This window comes from Scomber japonicus, chromosome 20, assembly GCF_027409825.1.
Source record: "Scomber japonicus isolate fScoJap1 chromosome 20, fScoJap1.pri, whole genome shotgun sequence".
Classification (NCBI taxonomy): domain Eukaryota; kingdom Metazoa; phylum Chordata; class Actinopteri; order Scombriformes; family Scombridae; genus Scomber; species Scomber japonicus.
This window is the reverse complement of record NC_070597.1, coordinates 24,270,432-24,285,093: the sequence shown is the minus strand read 5'-3', so window position 1 is coordinate 24,285,093 and position 14,662 is coordinate 24,270,432.

The following is a 14,662-nucleotide window of genomic DNA, read 5'->3' as shown; positions in this document are numbered from 1 at the left end:
AAAAAGAAAAACTCTAGCTAGTAAAGTTGTTATGGTGATCATGTTAGCAAACAGTTTACGCATCCAGTAGACAACATCCAGCAACACTAGCATTCACTGGGAATGGCGTCAGTGTTTCCTCTTAGACCTGTCACAATAACTACTTTTATTGGACGATATATTGTTTCAGGAATAATGGAGATAAATTATATTATTGTCATTTGAAGATTGAAGAATTTTATACCACTGATATAATGATAATATAATAGCATAATAATGCAAGGGGGGCGGACTGCCATTATGGGCTGGGTCAGAGTTATTTACCTTTAATTCCATATAAGCGGCACTGTTCATTAATACCAATGGGATGCTAATGATTATAACTTGCGTACTACGTGAGCACAATGACACACTATGTTATCGTGGAAGAGTTGTTGACTACCGCATCAAATCCCAGAATTCTACCTCTCCTCATTTTTCAAAGAGCATCTATGTGAAAGGTGCTGTTATATGAGTAGTTCCTTTAGGGCAGTGAGTGATGTGTGTGTGTTTAGTGCAACAGAATATAAATAGCAGAAAAAGAATAATATGTTGCCTTAAATCTCCTTTAGACATTTTAATGAGTGTACACGGCAGTCATGGATTGGCTTGATCTGATGAAAAGGTAACTTATTGAACAGCTCAATGTTAATTTATCCACAGGAGACGTTTAATAATTAATAATAAAAAAGTAAAATTTAAATTTACTAGTGGTTTACCGCAGCAGGCTGATCAGGATATAGGATTTATAAGCACATTATGCCCTACATCTAATTATCAGCAATCGTCTCTTCGGCGGCAGTAGACGTTATGATGGTCAATCAACACAAGCTGAACACAGGAAGTGCTGAAAGTTCAATTCAACCTTTAAAATCTATAGCTGACCTCACAGGCGTCACACACACATGGTAATGAGAACTCCACGCCTCTGGTCTAAGCAGCAGAGCTGTCACTCTCGTACATATTCTACTATATCTGTTCCGCTTGGAGTCTGAAGATATTTGCTGTGGTGCTGCTGTCACTTCAAACTTCAAAGTGAGTCATATTTATTCATATGGGTCAAACATATTTTGCAGCTGAGAGTGTCAGAAAGCTGTTGAGAAAGTTTTTCAGGCTCCATTTAACCCCGATTGACTTCCCGAGGAGAGGGAACACTTTTTTTTTTCCTAACTGAGTTGTCTGTTTGTAAGGGGACGCTGGTTAATCTGGTAAAGCTGTTCTGCTATCACGATACCGTTGATGTCCTTGATATCCACCGTGGCCTGGGCCTCCAGCAGCAGAGACAGCAGCTCAGTGGTGCCCGTCAGAGCAGCGTGGTGCAGTGCTGAGAAGCTGTGAGAGAGAAAAAAAAAAGAAAGGGAAAAAAAGGAGGGAGACAAGGAGATGAGAGAGGTTATAAATCAAAATGATGACTTTACAGCAGGTGAGCCCTTTTCAAAACTTCACACTTGGGATGATGTGTGTGTGTGCGTGTGTGTGTGTGTGTGCGTGTGTGCGTGTGTGTGTGAATGTGGCGTGTTCTCATGAAAACTTCAGACTGATAAGTGGTGTTTGTGTGCGTGTATAATCCCATTACAAACTGCAACCTGAGATAAGAATTTATGTGTGTTTTATGAGTTTGTGTATCCCCATCCACCCATCAAAACTTCAGACACAGAGGAGGGGTTTATTTGGTTAGGTGTGTGTACAGTATGTGTGTGTCTGTGTGTGTGTGAGTCTTCATCAAAGCCAGTCAGAGATGAAATGTGTGTGTTTGTCTCTGGGTGTCTGTCAGGTCGCGCCACATTTTACCGAGGGAGAAATTAAAGACATAAATTCTCTGCGACAAGTTTTTGCTTTGGCTCGAGGCGACACGGCGCAGCTCCTGTTCCCGAGGATGTGACCCTCCGAGACATCACCCCATCCCCCCACCCCCCCCACATGTGGGGATTCAGTAATAACTACAGCACAGAGGGCTTTCAGGTGATTTCACACAGCCTCTGGCAGTCACAGTGGAAGCCCGGAGCTCTCAGGCACCTGTGGCAATAAACAGTTGGGTTACATTTGGAAACACAACTTACTGTGGCTGCCTCTCAAAAGACACATTTAAAGTTTAGTTTGTTAGTTTCACAGACAGTGAAACATGGGGGAGGGAATAGTCAAGACTGGAGGTGTTTTGCCAACTCCTGAGTTGGACACCTGTACTAAATTGATTGAAACCATGACCAAGGAGAAGTATGACTTCATTCTCCAGAGACATGCTGGACTCTCTGGTTTGTAGGATTCACACTGCAGCAAGTTCATGACCCCAAACACACCTCAAACCAAAGAACACATTTGTGGAATCATTTGAGGACTGAGAAAGTCAATCATTCTGTGACATTACAAAAGGCTCTTTGAAACATTGTCAACTCCTGGTGGGATAACATGAGTCATCAGGTTTTGAACAAACTTGTGAAGTCAGTGTCAGCTCGTGTGCAAAAGGAGGTCAAATCAAATGCTGAGATATTCTGAAATTCATGCACATTTTTCAAAGATTCCACTTTTAACTCAAATTGTTAATCTGATCTCAAATTGTTAATCTATAATTTTTCATGAAAAAATGTATATTACATTAGAAACAAAAGCAAAATAGAATCTTGGCTAGTAATGTCAGAATTGTGACACCTGAGCCTGTGTGGGATCTTTCTATAAACATGCAGGTTAGGTTCAATGGTGACTCTAAATTGCCCGTAGGTGTGAATGATTGTTTGTCTCTATATGTCACCCCTATGATTGATGGGCGACCTGTCTAATGTCAGCTGAGATCAGTTCCAGCTCCCCTGTGACCCTGTACAAAATAAGTACTACAGGAAATGGATGGATGGATGGATGATGGATGATATATCTATGTCCACAACCCTGAAGCGTTCCTGGATGACATCTGCAGGAGCATCAAAGTGTTAATGGCAAAAAAGTCCATTATCCCATATTCTAGACTTTATATTATAAAGGATCTGAGAGTTAACTGTGTTCATAGTGTTGTGCTTAGTCCAGGAATGTCCACACTATTCCATAAAGGTTCATGTGGCTGCAGGTTTTCATTCCAACCAAGCAGGAACACACCAGGCTCGACTCATTTAATCAACAGATCTCAGTCTTCAGACAGTTGGTTGGTTGAATTGTTTACTCTTGAATGGTTGGAACAAAAACAGACCTTTATGGAATAGTTTGAGCATGCCTGTCCTAGTCCAAGTTCAAAATAAAACCGTATTAAATCCAAGTGTAATAGTAAAGGTGTACGGCGAAACTCTGTTGAGGTTCTAGCTTCTCTACGTTTTTTTTCTTTTTTTCATTTTTTTCTTTAGATCATTGTAAACTGAACATTTCAGGGTTTTGGACCCTTGGCCAGACAAAACAGGACATTTGACGACGTCATATTGGGTTTTGGAAACTGTGTTTTTACTATTTTCTTACATTTCACATAGCAAACCACAAATTGATTAATCAGAAAAATTATTGACGGATTAATTGATAATGAAAATAATCATTAGTTGCAGCTTCAATTAAGTTTGAAAAAAGCCCAGTTTAGGAACTAGCATATGAAGAATCTTCCATTCTAGCAACTCCACTAAACTCACTAGATAACTGTTTTATGTTGGCTTGCTCTTCCTCAGAGTCAATAACAATCGAGCATAAATCCAACCTGTGTGCTGGTTGTCAAAGTATGTTTTTGTATCAAACAAGGATATATTTTTTTGTTTTACTTTCAATACTGTAGTATAACACAGAGTAAATGGGACAAACAAGCTCTACACTGCACTACAAGAACAATACTGTGTCTTATTTGCATGTCTGACACATGAATCATAAGCCATTCAGGATGTTGTCTTTTAGCCTGGGACTTGAAGTTTTAGCTTGTGTCTGATAACACAATATAACATAAGCTTTCCAAGTGTGTACTTAAGACCTTTTTTTTTTTTTTTTTTTTTTTACAGGTTTCTAATTTAATTTTACAAGTAAGCCAGAGACCAACCTGCAGGGTCAATGTTGGCAACAGCTGTCATTAAATTACTAACTAAGAATTTCAAGTGGTAAATCTGCCACCATCACTTGTAAACTGTACTGTGTTAGAAAAACTGGATTAGTGTAGCAACTGTAACTAAATGAGGGTGTTTTTTTAGATGAGTGAAGGGTCTTTTAAATTCACCGTAACTCTTTTAAATAGAAACCTACTTTTTTATGACATGCACTACTTTGTTCAATGTGTTTAGTCTTCCCTGTTGTCCAATCAGATGCAGTTTGTGTGGTATCTATCAAAGTGGACCATCTGGCATTCAAAGAATCTCATTCTACAAGTCTTTGTGTGTGTGTGTTGATGAGATAGCCTACGTGCAATGTGTGTGTGTGAGTTGACATAGGCCTGCTGCGTGTGTCTACATGCAGGGTCAATGTAGTGGGTGGGAGGGTGATACACAATAGGGGTGTTGAAATTAAACATGTCCATCTGTGAGGGAGTGTGTGTGTGTGTGTGTGTGTGTGTGTGTGTGTGTGTGTGTGTGGTGTACATGGAGGGGGTTAAGTGATACATGAGATCAGTGCAGAGAGAGTGCAGAGGAGAGGGGAAGGTGAGCAAATACTCTCTCGCCACTGAGTCAACAACATCATAGGTAGAGAAACAGATTTAGGCGGCGTGTGTGTGTGTGTGTGTGTGTGTGTGTGTGTGTGTGTGTGTGTGTGTGTGTGTTTAAGAAAGTGGCTGGAGCAGGTGACTCAGCATATGGACAAGTAGATGGATGGGTAAATGTAGAGCATTGAGGCCTAAACAAAGCCTCTGATAAGATAAGCCACTTCACAGACTGCAGATGCTTCAGATTTCATATCTACACACACTGACGTCTAAACTTTTTAATCTCTGACTTGTCTTGCCTCACAGACAGCAAGCATTTCTATCTATCACAAAGTGAGTTTAGCTTAGTCAGGCTCTGTTTGGATTACTTGTCTAGTACTGATGATCCTGGAGCTGGTTATCACCTGGAGGAGTTTGTAAAAATGAAAGAGATGAAACTCTTCATTATGAAAAATCCCATTAGGAGCAGAGTATTTCATCTGAGATAAGATGAAACTCATGCTGTCCACAGGCATATTAGGAAATCACAACAGAAGTCAATTATACCCATTGAGCTGTAACAGTAAATATATACCGTGCATAATACAGTTGCAAATTGAATTAGAACAGAAACAATGCAAAGAAAAAACACTATTGTAAAACTTAGGCTACGTATAGAAATAAGTGTGTGTATTGTTCTTAGACCTTATTTAATACAATCAAAGTTTTCTTGAGTGAGTAGGAAAAGCAAATGGATTACAACACTGACTGTCTTTTATGGACAGGCAATATATTAAAGAAATAAGCTTATTTTATTTTTATCCAAACGAGGAAGTGATGAGCCTACCTTAGCATAAAGACTAGCTTCGCGCTACGTGAACAAATATGTTTAGTAACATCTCTAAAGCTTACTACTCCACATTTAACTACTGACAGTACACAGCTAGCTAGTTCCCTCTGCTTCCAGGCTTCATGCTAAGCTAGGCTAACCGTATGCTAACTCCAGCAAACACAAGACTTATAACAACCCTTTCATTTCACTCTGGGAAACAAAGTAAATTGGTGTATAATACATGAGTTCACAATATGAGATGGGATATATTTTACTTGTAGTCTTTGTCAATTATGCCACAAAACTATGGAATACATCACCAAATAATAACAATTCAGGACTAGCTAAAGCTAAAGATGTAGCTCTTCACTTTAGCCTTTAACTAGTGTTTCTATCAGTCTTTTTCACATTGATGCACTACTGCACTTATTTTAAAGTGTTGTGTTTTACTTGATTTGATATATTGTATTTATTCTATGTTTTAGCTACTTTTACTATGTACTATTTTATTATCTTTAAATTATTACTATCTTTAAGCTCTTTTAACATGAAGTACTTGGTGTATGTCATTCCTTTTATTGTAAAGCTCTTTGCTGCATTTCTTGTATGAAAGGTGTGATACAAAAAAAAAGTTATTATTCATTTCCTACAGACCAAGGTGACGTCATGATGTCTTTTTTTTCTCTAATATTAGTCATAAAAAAGCAGCACAGTCTCACATTTGAGAAGCTGAAACCATCACATCTTCGCTTGAAAAATGACAATTGATGAATTGATTATCGAAAACGCTCACTTTCTGTCAAACAGCTAATTGTGGCAGCTCTATAATTTACTTCCCAATAAAGCGCATGAGTTGTCACATCCTGGCTTCTAACTAAACTAAACACAGTTTCCTGTCATTTTCTTTAATGATGAGATAATAACTCTGTGTGTCTGTACAAGTGTGAGAGTAATGAGTCACGCATTGCAGACAAACAGCAGACAGCCACATGTATGGAACGTGCTTTTTCTTCTTTAATCCAACGTGTCAATCAACACGCGGTGACTCTTCCATTACCTTCTTCTGACTCAACTTCATACCTACCTTGCAGGCTGTGACACACACATACATACACACACACACACACACACACACACACACACACAAACTTACCCATCTGAGTCTTGGTAGTTGATGTTCAGTTTCTTGGTGGAGCCCAGTAACTCTGGAAAAAAGGTGGAGATAGAGAAAGAGAGAAGAGGGAGGGGGGCGTGAATGGAAAAGAACATTAGTATTTGGTGACATATTTGTCTTTTCATCAGGGTTCTCCACAAATCCCTCCATCCCTGCAGGGCCTTGTGTGTGTGTGTGTGTGTGTATGTGTGTGTGTTTTCCTAGTGTTTTTCTTTCCCCTCAGCACTTCACCCCCCGTCATCACTCCTTCCCCTCAAACAACCTGACAGTCCCGACAGGATGGAGAGCTTTCCTCACCTCCCGCTGCCTCACCCTTCCCTCTCTCTCTCTTTTCTCTCCCTCTCTCTCTCTCCCTCTTGGTGATGTCTGGCAGCCGAATGATTCGTAAACAAATGTACCATTCCACCTCATTTGCGCTGCTATCTTATCACGGCTCTTTGGTATGGAGAGTGACAACCATACAAACACAAGCCTGCCAGGATAAAATATACATTCATCTTTTTTTTTCTTCCACAGCGCTGCAAAAAATAGCATGAGCCGATTTAACAAGACTGAACAAGTTTTTTTTTCACTCACCTTGCAACAGACAGACTGCTGCTTGTCCCATGTCTTACTCATTCATGCTGCGCTCCGTCAGAGAACATACTATAACTTTCTGCTCCATGCTCTTTCACTAGTCCTCCTTCAGGTGCGTGTTGTCACAATGGGAAAAACGACCAAAAATACATTGTAGAAAGAAAAATCAATACCTGAAAACTTTTAATAATTTGACAATTTTAATCCCAGTTGACTAAACTGGTTGACGAACTGGTTCCAGCCATTACGTAATACAGATAATGCCTTTGGGAACCTTGAGAGACAGCTACAAAACTGTCCATTTTTTGCAATTGAAACATATTGTAGTGTCATTTTTTGTTGTCTAAGGTATCAATTTCAAAAGTCCTTCATTGTGACAACTCTACTTTCCTCTGGTTCTACATGCGTAATCCTTTTTTGTCTAAGAATCATCCGACCCCAAGCAAATTTGTCCATCACACCAAAAAAGCCTCTACCTCATCCTAAATTATATCAAACTATACTTCCATCTTCTAAAATCATGCATCTATCTCCATCCGCAGCCTCTAATGAGGGCAGGAAAGTCTCCACACACAGCTAAATATCCTTGGACGTCCTACAGCAGAGCTCTACTGTAAAGGCCCCACTGTCCAACCAAGACCCACACAGGAACCAGACTGCCAAGGTCCTCTGAATACAGAGCCATTCATCACAGTCAATCTCCCTCGCTGTTTTCCTCCCACTTAGGTGTGGAAAATCACATAAGAGTGTGTGTTTGTTGAGAGAAAGAGGCATGGAGTTAGAGTTTGCAGTGCATTAGGAACAGTAAAGAAACAACTCAAGTGTTAGATGTAATAAGCTTACTTAAGAATTGCAACCATGTTCCACAATTCAGTATCTCACCATTAGATTCAGTGCCATTGCAGAAAGCAGCGTGCCCTTTATGTGGTGTGGAGGAAACAAAGGGGGGTGGGTGACTGTGTAGTGAATGCAAATGAGGTTCACCTTTTTAACTAACTGAAGGAGAGTAATTGTACGCACATCATGTAGGTGCAAGGCTATCAGAAAAAAGGTTACACCTGCACACTTACTACAAGCCACGAATGGTTAACGGTGGCAATGTTTCCATCCTGCTTGGATCTTTTGCTGTGTCTCCAATTGTGTACTTCTGTACTTACACTTAATATTTTAAGTGCATAATGGCGTTCACACTGAAAAGTATGGAAAAATGAAAAAACTGCAGTGAACATCACCACATTATACAAATGCATTATATATGTTTTTTGCACTATGCACCACTATGCTGCTGTGATGTACTATCAGTAGGTTTATTGGGTTTAGGAGTCTGTAATGAATTGGTACCACGAGCAACAATGTGAACGCTAACACCAGTTCACTAATGCTAGCTTGCTAACCAGCTAATCGTCATCGTCAAGTAAGTACAGAGTGTACTAACAGAAGTATGTGATTTGAGACGCAGCATTTGTCAAGTTAGAATGTTTGAAAAATGTCAACCACAACGATTTATATGATGATAGGTGTGATTAACCATCCAAGCTACCAAGGGTGATAAACATCTGATAACAATCAAGTACATCGAAACAGATAAACATTATATCAGATGATGCTGCCTTTTTACTAAGCCTAACTCCAACCAAGTTTTTGAGTTGCCTAACTCTAACCATGCATGAACTACAGTGTCTACTATAGTTGGCATGTGCAGATATTGTGGAAAGGGTTGGCACTGAACATAATTCAAATATAAATTTAACATAAATCTTTGTTCTGGTCTCCTGATGGTACCACTACCATTACAGATACTAGCATACTCTGATAAAAGCAGTGAACAATATCCAAAGTACTGTTGACAATGCAATACACCCACAGTATATCCTAACCCAAAGGTAGTGAAATGATTGTGATAATGAAGGAAATGTAGGTTTGGGGACTAGACTAATACTTGAAACGTGAAAGTTCATCACAACTTCATTTATAACCACTTGGGTTTCATTTTTGTAGTTTTGTTCATTGTTGTTAATCAGTAAGGAACGACTAAACTGTTGAGACAATGGGGCACGAGCAGTAAGATGACCAGACTAGTGGTTTAAAAAAGAAAGCAGTTTAGTCAGATTATTTGATTTCAATGGAAATTCTGAATGGTGTGCAATTTGTAGGAAATTGGAATAACTCTTTTAAGTACAAATGTATGAATGAAAGAATATTGGATTACATAATCAAAAGGAAATGTTTAACAACAACAGCGGTAGAAAAAAAACCTAAAGGAATAGAAGAATATGAATCAATTTGTGAATTAATGGAATATAATTGGGTTCCCACTAGAGTGCTGATGAAATATTCAATTCTATCTTCCTCTGGTTTATTAATGGTATTCTCAAGCTTGGAAAAGTCATAAAGGGAAAAGTGTTCTGATTTCCAGTGCGGGTTGAGTAGACTATGCATTAAAAATACATAAAATCTTACAAAAAAAAAAAAAAAAAAAAAAAAGCATGAAGTCATTGATAGTCCTAACTATCCCAAAATTTACAGACTTCTACATTTCCATGATATTCAAGGAACTTCATAGAGAATTTGTCATTTCTTCTGGAGCTGCGTGGATAAAGACAGCATTTGTGCTTCTATGGTTAGGAGATCCATTTCCACTGGAGCCACATTCACAGCCCTGCAGGGGTTTTTTTTGATTCCCCACCAAACAGCAAACAATAAAGAGCACAAACAGTCTACAGTCATACTTGATTTTTATCATTTAAATACTGGTGTGGTGCTTCTGCAGAACTCACAAAACAAGGGTCTGAAGGCACAAAAAGGCACATTGATAATGAGATAGATAGAGGGGCTGGGCGTTGGGAGGCTTGCCAAAAAACGGGGGTCTAAACTGTCCCAGGGGGTATAGAGAGAGAACAAGGCCTTTCAGGAGTTCTAGTTACAACATGAGCCGACATTCCTCGCATAGCACACCCACCATGCCATCCTACTCCGCTCGCTGTCTTTCCGACTGTGTGTCCGCTGAACTGTCAGCTCCCTCTTTCTCTCCTCTGCTTTCTATCTGGTAGAGGAGGGAGGGGGGGGGGCTTGATTACATTACAAGCATGTTGACTATGTTTGTGTGTGTGTGCTTCTGCCCCTCACCCCTAGTAGTTGGTGATAACAGATGTGTAGTAAATCTCAAGCACTGTGTTTTCTTGCAGAGACAAGAGGGGGGGAAATTACAGGGTTTGCTGCACTGCTCGTCCACGCAAACAAAAAAATATTGCACGCAAAGAGCCGGAGAGTTGTCAGTGTGGAAGCCCACTATTGTTTCCTATTGTTACGACAAACAAAGCATAAAAAAATCATGTGATGTTTTGTTTTGATAACCTTATCGGATGCACGAGCGGCCCTCTGTGAATAATTTCATGGAAGCGATGCTGCTGAACTGCTTCTGTTGTTGTTGTGCTCCCTCTGCACCTTTCTCATAAGAGCTGAGGCTTCCCGGACAGAAGAAAGAGATCTTGGAGCTTTGATGTGGAAAAACGATGGTTCGCCGAGGAGCGGAGGAACGCTCAGAAGAGGAGGGGAATAAAGAGGGGTGGAGGAGGAGGGTAGAGATGAATCTGTTCAGGTGAGATGAGGGGAATGTGTGTTTTGGTGAGTAAACAAGAAAACATGCAAAAGGGCTTTTTTTAAAAACGTCTCCACGCAAGAAAGATCAGACGAGAGAGCAGATAACTTTAAACCCTCTTCAGAGAAAGAACAGAGAGTCTGGGGGAAATGGAGAGAAATTGTAAATAAAAAATGTAACAATGAATAAAAAAAGGCCGACTTCGCTTTGTCTTCTTCGACGAGATTGCGACTGGCAGAAGCATATGTGCTTTGGTTGGTTGCAGAATTCATTTTTAAATATCTTTGATAACAGTTCACGCGTATAAAAGTCTGGAAGGGATGAGGATAAAGAAATCACAGTGACATTAGTCTTTAAAAAGGCACACTTGGTTATTTTACATGTCGATGAGAGAAACGTATGAGTCAGTTCAGTGGGATTTCTTTTCTACCACAAATTACCAAAGGCAAGACAACTTAAAGGATCACTTCACAAAATTTAATTATTAATTGTTTGCCTTGGGTTATATCTGGCAATGCGGATATATTTGATCAGGTTTTGAGATCTTCTGGTCTGAAAGTAGTTCCAATGAAATCTGTTTAAAGAACTGTCTGTGGATTATCTCAAGTGTATGGCTACTGTTTCGTGAAAGACATTTTTCTGCTAATTTAATGGTACCATGAACAACTTCAATTTAACATGACGTTGGAATGGAGGCAGACTTCTAAATTGTTGACAAAAAATGGCTATATACCGCAGGAGCATCATTAGCATTCTTTTGGAGTTGTGTTTCTGGCAATTCCAATATTGTCCCCTCTTTTTAGCTCAGTTTTGGTCCCCACCGACCCCTTTTTATATCTGATTCCAGTTTCCAGTTAGGTGCTGGGAAGGTAGTATACCGTTGGTTTATCACTGTATACAGTTTGTTGCTACTAGGTACGAGGTTGAGGAATGGTGATGTCTCTTCATGTAGTATCTTTCTTTTGCCTCATTTTGATGATACATGTCACCTTGCAGATACAACACATTGTAAATAGAAGGCACTGTGTGTGTGTGTGTGTGTGTGTGTGTGTGTGTGTGTGTGCCAAGCTTGACTTCTCTGTATCCATGTTTTAGAGAGAGATAGAGAAGCCTTCCACTGCTGTTTTGATAAAGCTGGTAAAAGAAAAACCAATGTGAAATAACAGCGGTCTTAATGTGGAAAATATTCCTTGGAGTTATACCGCGGGGGAATTCAAACCCACTTCTACCCACACCGGCTTCTCATTAACAAAAAGCAGAAAAGAACACATGATTCGGGGGTTGTGGGTTGGGATGAACCCCTGCACCGCGATGAGCAGGAGGTAGCAGGCATACAAACAGCGCAACCTCAGAGGCCCGGGGCCAGACCAAAATACAGAGGAGCGATGAAGGGGGGTAATTTAAGGTCATCATCTGTCTGTGGCGATAAACGCTTTGTGGTCAGGTAAGGACCTCATCAAGGCAAACGCTTATCTGGGGAACACATCCATCTAAGCACACTGATTGCTGAGAAGGTAAACACAGTCCCTCAAACCAAACCACAGAGGCAAAGCAGGGACTTGGCTTTACTCCAGCTGTCCCACAGAATTCCTAATAAGGCTCAAAAACATGATTAGGAATGTGCTTGTTTCTGCATGCAACACATTTTTTGTTTTGTTTATCATAAGCAGAAACATGTGTTTATTAATACCTACAAATTATTTGAAATTTGGGTGTGAAACAAGAAAACTAATGTCTGTAACATTAAATTCACTTTAACACCATCTCCAGCTTGACTCTTCGGCTTTGGCAGGTGGTGGCCAAATCCCTGTAGGAGTGAGGAGTGTATGTGATGGTGTGTGTGTGTGAGGAGTGTAAAACAATGCGATTAGACTTCGATGATAAGTCTAACCAAATGGGAGCCATCACCCAGCTCTCTGTAGCAGGGAGGACAGAAAGAGAAAACAACCTATGTCAGTTTGTACTGCTGCTGCTTTCCAAGAGAAAAGAGAAGAAGTCTCTTCAGCTTCAAAAATAACTTTGGCAAAGAAAGACCTTTTGGGATATCTGAAAGTTTTACAACCAAAAACATGTAATTCCTGTTATGGTTAGGAGAATATTTAAGAGCTTGTGGTTACCCTGGATACGGGAGGCTGGATACAAAAAAATGGAGTAAATGACTAGATTTAACTTTTAAATCCTGATTGGGGAAAAAAGTCTAATTGCTATTTGGGTGTTTGTAGTTTGAATTGATTTCAGCTCATTACAGTTTTAAAGTCTACAAATAACAAACAGCAAATTATGTTTACTTGCGACAATGCAGAGTTTCATCTCTTAAAGACGCTGTTCAACATTTTGGGACATTTGCTCAATAGCTTTCACACAAAGTGCACAGGTGGGAGGTTCATTTTGGTAGAAATAGAGTTGCTCTGAGAATAGACTAATCAAAACCACGTCTGACTGTGGTACAAGGTTCTACTGCCAACTTTGGTCAGGCATTCAACAAGAAACAAACTAAATACTTGAAGAAAAGGCTGAATAAATCTGTCTTCCTCAGGGATCTTCAACTAATAGATGCATTTAAATTGGCATTAGGAAACTAAAGTTTAATGTAGTTATCTACAGCTGCTTCAGTTCATTAAATCCCTGTAGCCATTTGAAGATATTTGATAAATTTGCAGCTTCAAATTTGAGAAGTTCAGCTTGTGCAGTGCATTGCAGCATTGTGCCATTACCAGGGCTGGGTATCAAATGAAATATTAAATTGGTATCAGTGTCACTTTAAGGGTACTTGGATTGGTACTGGTATTGTATTTTATTTAAATGACACCCAGCCCTAGCCATTATGCAGGCCCTTCGTTAAATCAGGTACAAATCACACCAGGCTGCTAAATAACACACACACTTCTGCTGGTCAAACTGGTCAGCCATAAGTCGGCATTCCATCCATGTTTCCAGCTGGTTCATGAATCCTGTGCGTCATTGCTGCCAATCAACCTTTTATAAGAATGTTGAATGGGTGTTGTGGTTATCCATGGCTGCTATCTGCGTCACTGTTCAATGTTGAGATCTTTCTGATATCATTTAAAAGTAGTTTCCAAGTTGTGTTTAACCGACCTTAAAATAGTGTAAAACTAAGTCCTCAATTAGGTTCAAGTTGAATTTGGACTTTAACATAAAGTCACTGTCAAATAAACTTTAGAGAAACATCTGATTGTCAGGTTGTAATCAGCTGTAATCCTGCTAAGTCTTAAAACCACAGTCTGGTATGTGATGAATTTTAATGCTGGCGGGTAAATGGAGACTTGTAAACAGCCTGCAGAGACAAATAAACCCTAAAGCGAGATCAGAGTCAGTCTTTCAATTGGTGAGTGAGTAGCGTTCCAATGGGCTTCTCTGACAGAGAGCTTACCTGCAAGAGACACCTTTTGTTTTACCTCGGGTTGCACAGAGACAATAAGTACGTGTTGTACACAGACTGCCTGCTTGTATGAATGTTAGTGTGTTTCTGATGTGTTGGAGTGAATAAAAAGTAATCAAAATGTAGCATTGGCTGGTGGTGTTTCCTAACTCTACAAACACTAGGAAAGTATAGGACAGTAAAAACAGTGCACGCCACACACCCAAGGGCATACACATACACCAAATTTGCAAAGTGACACACTTTAGCTTCATCAATTCTTCATCAATTGCTTCATTGCTACATCGCTCGCTGTGTGAATAAAAGCTGCAACTGGGTCTTGAGAAAAAAAACCTCAGAACATCAAAAAACAGCTCGACGCTGTATTATCCAATAAATCTGCTCCATTGTTAAAAATGTAAAGAGTAATCTCCCGTGGTGCCGCTGGCAACTAGGTCAGACACATTGAATATTCGTTGACACTGAGCCAGAGTGGAAAGAAAGCAGATGATGTGTTT